Genomic DNA, 7,244 nt, shown 5'->3' on the forward strand with positions numbered 1-7,244 from the left:
GGATCAAGGACCTCCACATCAAACCAGACACACTCAAACTAATAGAAGAAAAACTAGGGAAGCATCTGGAACACATGGGCACTGGAAAAAATTTCCTGAACAAAACACCAATGGCTTATGCTCTAAGATCAAGAATCGACAAATGGGATCTCATAAAACTGCAAAGCTTCTGTAAGGCAAAGGACACTGTGGTTAGGACAAAACGGCAACCAACAGATTGGGAAAAGATCTTTACCAATCCTACAACAGATAGAGGCCTTATTTCCAAAATATACAAAGAACTCAAGAAGTTAGACCGCAGGGAAACAAATAACCCTATTAAAAAATGGGGTTCAGAGCTAAACAAAGAATTCACAGCTGAGGAATGCCGAATGGCGGAGAAACACCTAAAGAAATGTTCAACATCTTTAGTCATAAGGGAAATGCAAATCAAAACAACCCTGAGATTTCACCTCACACCAGTGCGATTGGCTAAGATCAAAAACTCAGGTGACAGCAGATGCTGGCGAGGATGTGGAGAAAGAGGAACACTCCTCCATTGTTGGTGGGATTGCAGACTGGTAAAACCATTCTGGAAATCAGTGTGGAGGTTCCTCAGAAAATTGGACATTGAACTGCCTGAGGATCCAGCTATACCTCTCTTGGGCATATACCCAAAAGATGCCTCAACATATAAAAGAGACACGTGCTCCACTATGTTCATCGCAGCCTTATTTATAATAGCCAGAAAATGGAAAGAACCCAGATGCCCTTCAACAGAGGAATGGATACAGAAAATGTGGTACATCTACACAATGGAATATTACTCAGCTATCAAAAACAACGAGTTTATGAAATTCGTAGGCAAATGGTTGGAACTGGAAAATATCATCCTGAGTGAGCTAACCCAATCACAGAAAGACATACATGGTATGCACTCATTGATAAGTGGCTATTAGCCCAAATGCTTGAATTACCCTAGATCCCTAGAACAAACAAAACTCAAGACGGATGATCAAAATGTGAATGCTTCACTCCTTCTTTAAATGAGGAAAAAGAATACCCTTGGCAGGGAAGGGAGAGGCAAAGATTAAAACAGAGACTGAAGGAACACCCATTCAGATCCTGCCCCACATGTGGCCCATACATATACAGCCACCCAATTAGACAAGATGGATGAAGCAAAGAAGTGCAGACCGACAGGAGCCGGATGTAGATCGCTCCTGAGAGACACAGCCAGAATACAGCAAATATAGAGGCGAATGCCAGCAGCAAACCACTGAACTGAGAATAGGTCCCCTATTGAAGGAATCAGAGAAAGAACTGGAAGAGCTTGAAGGGGCTCGAGACCCCAAAAGTACAACAATGCCAAGCAACCAGAGCTTCCAGGGACTAAGCCACTACCTAAAGACTATACATGGACTGACCCTGGACTCTGACCCCATAGGTAGCAATGAATATCCTAGTAAGAGCACCAGTGGAAGGGGAAGCCCTGGGTCCTGCTAAGACTGAACCCCCAGTGAACTAGTCTATGGGGGGAGGGCGGCAATGGGGGGAGGGTTGGGAGGGGAACACCCATAAGGAAGGGGAGGGGGGAGGGGGATGTTTGCCCGGAAACCGGGAAAGGGAATAACACTCGAAATGTATATAAGAAATACTCAAGTTAATAAAAAAAAAAAATCAAAAAAAAAAGACAAAATAAATTGATCAAAATAGAAAAAAAATAAATCTTAAAGAGTAAAAGTGTATAAAATGAGAGGAGGGTGAGTACTGGGGAGGTGGCTCAGTGGCTAAGTAAGCATTCAAATATGAGGACCAAAGTTGAGATGTCCCAGATCCTACATAAAAATGCCCAGTGGTGGGGTTGGGGACTTAGCTCAGTGGTAGAGCGCTTGCCTAGCAAGCACAAGGCCCTGGGTTCGGTCCCCAGCTCCGAAAAAAGGGGGAAAAAATGCCCAGTGGAAAGGGCAGGCTACCTGTAATCCCAGCCACAGAAGGTGGAGTCAGGGAATCTCTAAAGCAAACTGGCTAGGAGACTAGCTACATAAGGAAGCTCTGAGTCTGAGTGAGAAACAATGTTTCAATGAACAATGTGGAAGAACAATAGAGGATTATTACACACACACACACACACACACACACACACACACACACACACTCACTAAAACAGAAAAGGAAGAGGAGTATAGCTTCTCAATTGGAAGTCCACATTCTTAGCACTCAAGGAGAAAGATCAGGATCCTGAATGAGGTTGAAGGACACAGGACCAAAGTCCCACCTTGAGCCAGCCATAGCTCCTTAGAGTGGAAGGGCCATCAGATACAACCACAGCCATCTTGTCTCTACTTTGTAGCTAGCAGAGCATACAGGGCCACAGGAATATATAAGAGTCTCTCGAAAGTTTTGCCTTCAGTAAGTCCCTAAGATTTCACCACATTCTTTGGGTGGGTCGAGGAAGTCGGCGAAGGAACATCAGGATCGTGTTTCCCGCAGTCTGGAAGAGGTCGGGTTTGAAATCAGACATCTGATTACATTAGGAAAACCAAGTTCTATTTCTTTCGCAACTGAGTTTCGGGATGAAAGTTTACATATGCTATTTGTCTTTAAATTCCCAACTTAACACCTAGTGGTAGGTTTCCAATGAATGTTTATTGAATGGAAGCCTGATCCAGGGTGAAAAAGACAAGAGATGGGCTCTGTACAGATACTTAAGGAGAGAGCAGAGAATCAGGAGACACACGGATCGGATTATAAAAACCCTATAACATTAAAATGCATCCTGTCCTCATCCTCGTCTTATACTGCAGTTTCCAGCAACTGTGTGACATGAGATTTTGCAACTGAAGAAAAAGAGAGATATGAAATCTCTGTTCCCCCTCCAGTAATCCAATTGTTGAAAAGATTTGCAAAAATAATTTTATATAATAATAATAATAATAATTTTAAATAAATTTAAAATAACCCAACTCTTTTCATTGCTTTGGTTTGTGGTCCTGAGAGGTCCACATAACCACCAACTATGAAATGCAACCATTAACCCAGCTACAGATTCTGCAATCGACAATGATGACCTGCTTGAGTGATTTGCTGGAGCAATCATACACAAACAATATGGGAGTAACCAACCACTCTCTGACTGGATTTAAGGCCCACTCCAAGAGATGGAACCCATGCCTCACACTGCTCAGGTGACCAAGAACCTGAGACCAGTTAGGATATGGACCCAAGGGAAAACCAAATGCTACTGTTCTGCTAAAGGACCCTAGTAGTAAAATGACTTCTAATAACATTCTGCCTCATTCAGGGTACATCACCCAACCACCATTAGAGTAGTACCTCCTACAGTAGATGGGAACGCATACCAAGATCCCTAACTGGATGGTGTGCAGACAATGGGAGACCTTGGAACACTTAGTCCTAAATAGGATGCCTTCATCAAATCCAGCCCCTGGGAACTTGATGAGTGAGGCAGACTAGGAAAGCACAAATGGACTCACAGAGACTGTGACAGCATGCACAGGGCTTGTACTGATCCAAGCCAGATGAGGTCACAGTGCTGAGAGAGGTAAGTGGGCATGGGCTCCCATCTCTAAGCACGCTCCCTCCAATTGACCACTGCTGGCAAAGGAAAATTAGTTTCCTCTAATGGAGTCTCCCTAGGTATACTAACCACACTTAAGGGCAGGCCCTGCACCCCATAGTAGAAGGCCAACACACGGACAAACTAATGGTATTTCGGGGTATTTTTTGTCTCGTATTGCTTCGTTTGGCCTTTTTTTTTTTTAAATCTTATTAGTCTTTCCCTTGTATATGATGATTTCTGATTCTGTGTTCTTATGGGTTTTGTGTGTGTGTGTGTCTGTGTGTGTGTGTTCTCATAATTTTTCTTTTTTCTTTGTTGTTTCCTTGTTTTTTTTTTTTTGTTTGTTTTGTTTTTTTTTTTTTTTTTTTTTGGTTCTTTTTTTCGGAGCTGGGGACCGAACCCAGGGCCTTGCGCTCGCTAGGCAAGCGCTCTTCCGCTGAGCTAAATCCCCAACCCCTGTTGTTTCCTTGTTTAATCCTGTTTTGTTTGATTTTTGGTGTTGTTGGTTTTTTGCTTTTTCTTTTTCATTTTTTGGTTTTTGTTTTGTTTTGTTTGGAGTTTGGGGTTTTTTTGGTTTTTTGTTTTATTTGGTTTGGTTTGGTTTTTTGGGTTTTTTGTTTCATTGTTGGTGTTGTTTTCAGTTTTTTCAGACAGAATTTCTCTGGGTAACATTGGCTGGAACTCAGAAATCCAACTGCCTCTACTTCCTGAGTGCTGGAATTAAAAGCATATATACATGTACATTTATGTGTATATACATATATGAATATGCACACATATATGTATCTATATGTACATATGTAGGTGTATGCACATATATGTATATGTGTGCATGCACACTCATGTGTGTGTGTGTGTGTGTGTGTGTGTGTGTGTATACAAGGGCGCAGAAGTCTTCCTCAGGCTCTCTGGCCATCTACTCTTATCAAATCTGTGAGCTCTGAGATCTGTAAGAGACCCTGTTTTTTAAAATTTAGGTAGAAAGAAGAACATAATGAGGACACTAGTTGACAGGTCAACGTGGATGGGAAGTTCCACATGGTTCCACCCCTAGATAAAGAGTCATAACTGGTTAATGCTGCTGACAGAGAGGGAGAGAGTTAATTCTCTCCTGGGAAAAACTACCATATCGATGTCTAATCCTCAATCCCAAGTGGTCATCCCTGGACACAAATGCACACAAGCAATATTAAATGGACTGAGTAGACTATATATACATACATGTGTATGTACATAAGTATATGTAGCAATAATAATAAAGGAAAGACCTGCACTTTGGAGGGGAACTCTGGAGCAGTCTGAGCAGAAGGTGAGAGAATGGAGGTACAATGTTCTCCAAAAAAGTTAAAATAACCCGGAGAGCCAAGCTAGTGGGAAAATGAGGCCTTTGACTGAAGAAGAGACCCGGGTAATGTTTGAGAAGATTGCGAAATACATTGGAGAGAATCTACAACTCCTGGTGGACAGACTGGACGGCACCTACTGTTTCTGGCTGCACAACGACCGAGTGTACTATGTGAGTGAGATGATCCTGAAGCTGGCTGCCAACATCTCCGGAGATAAGCTAGTGTCCCTGGGGACGTGTTTTGGAAAGTTTACCAAGACCCACAAGTTCCAGTTACACATGACAGCTCTGGATTACCTTGCACCCTACGCCAAGTATAAAGTGTGGATAAGCCTGGAGCAGAGCAGTCCTCCTTGTATGGAAACCATATGTTGAAATCCGGTCTGGGTCGGATCACTGAAAACACGTCTCAGTGCCAGGGAGTAGTGGTTTATTCCATGGCAGATATTCCTTTGGGTTTTGGGGTGGCAGCAAAGTCTACCCAAGACTCCAGGAAAGTGGACCCCATGGCAATTGTGGTGTTCCATCAAGCAGACATTGGGGAGTACGTACGCCATGAAGAGACGTTAACTTAAGATGGTCATCCCAAGAACATTTTGCTGTGTGAGAGGACTTAGCTTTGTTTCCTGTGTGCCGGCCATCATGTTAAATCTGGATAACACTGAGATATGCAGCTTGGGTTTCTTATCAATAGAAATGGCTCAAAAATAGGGTTCCTGGCCCTCTAGAGCCAAATGCAGGTGGATCACAAGGAAAAGGCCAGCTCAGGCTACTTGGCAAGTTCAAGGCTAGCCTGGGCTATCTAGTGAGTCTTGTCTCAGAAATCTAAAACAGACAAACCAGAACCTGTGAGCATTTGTGTGAGCAAATTGAGTGTTTCTATTTTATGTCTGCATCATCGTTGATTGATTCAGAAGCCTTGTTCTGAGTGATGGTTTCTAAGTTACTTCACCAAGGACAGGGATAATCTTACTGTTATCTGTGATAACACTTTTCCAAGCTTATAACAGCACAGTGGACTTTCTAATGTTTGTTAATATTAAAGTTAGAAACAGCCATATAAGGACAGTAGGCCATGCCTGTGGTTTTACATATGGAGTTTAATAAATTGTAATGGTTTTATTTTCAAAAAAAAAAAGTTAAAATAAAAAAAATCAGGTGGATAACAATAGCAGAAGACACACAACAGAGAGAGAAATACACACAGAGGAACATACACACTCAGAGGAATATACACACAGAAGAACACACAGAGGAACACACAGAGAGAAACACACACAGGAACACACACAGAGGAACACACACACACATATCACAAGCATACACACTCATACAGAAAGAATTTTCTAGAATGCAAAGAGTTCCTAAAGGCAACTTCTTTGAGGACCTCTAAGTAAAAGAGACAGAAATCTATAGGGAAGGCTAGGAAGGCAAACCCACAATTGGGTCTTTGGCCTTGAATAAACCATTCAACCCCTCTGGCATCCTCTGCCCTATAAAGATGATGGACCAGATGTTCTCCAAATCCTTCCATCTCCTACCACACCTCATTCTTGATTCTTTCTCGGGCACAGATATGAGCTGCATGCTCAATAAAGTGTAAGGTCCTTCCTGAAACTTGCTTTCCTGAGTACACCAAGGGAGTGCCAGGGGGAGGGTTTGTAGCCTAAAAATAACTGCCAGGAGACCTGGGGGTCAGAGGGTTCCTCTCAGGGCCAGAGGAGGAATGATGTCAGTGCCTGGAACCGTCAGCATTCCCGAGCAGCTCAGGTCTATGGGTGACTGCCAGGAATTTGTGATCCTTTTGTGCCTCCAAAAATGTCAACATTATCTCTGCCTGAGCTCAGAGTGCCTGTGTGTGAGTGATCGCATGTGAGTGTGTGTGAGTGTGTTGTGAGAGAGAGAGACTGTGTTTGTGAGTGTGTATGTGAGGTGTGAGAGAGTGTATGTGAGTGTGTGAGAGAGTATATGAGTGTGTGTGTGAGTGTGTATGTGTGTGAATGTGTGAGTATGTGTATGTGTGTGTGTGCACACACATGCATGAGGGTGCATATGCAAGCATGCTCACACATGCACTTGCCCCTTTGCTCCATCAAATTGGAAGAGTAATCCGATTTAGACTCTGACATCCTTTCCAGGAAGACTTACAGATTGTTTTTCAGTGCACTCCCCTCAGCCCTGCCACTTCAGCTGAGGAACACTAAGGAGAGGGCGGGACTGTAGCTTCTAGCAATGCCTGTATCCCTCCCTGCTCAGGTCCCCTCTCCAGCCTCCTTCACTGTTGCGAGAACCTGTGATCCTTCATGGAGTTACTGGAAACCGACTCTGAAACTGTTA

The 7,244-nt window shown here is 43.2% G+C and overlaps 1 pseudogene; it reads left to right on the plus strand.

Annotated features, from left to right (window-relative positions):
* The first annotated feature begins 4,931 nt into the window (after window positions 1-4,931).
* Window positions 4,932-5,581, plus strand: Nip7-ps15 (nucleolar pre-rRNA processing protein NIP7, pseudogene 15; annotated as a pseudogene).
* The last annotated feature ends 1,663 nt before the right edge of the window (window positions 5,582-7,244 follow it).

This window comes from Rattus norvegicus, chromosome 17 (assembly GCF_021556685.1).
Source record: "Rattus norvegicus strain SHRSP/BbbUtx chromosome 17, alternate assembly SHRSP_T2T, whole genome shotgun sequence".
NCBI classification, from domain to species: domain Eukaryota; kingdom Metazoa; phylum Chordata; class Mammalia; order Rodentia; family Muridae; genus Rattus; species Rattus norvegicus.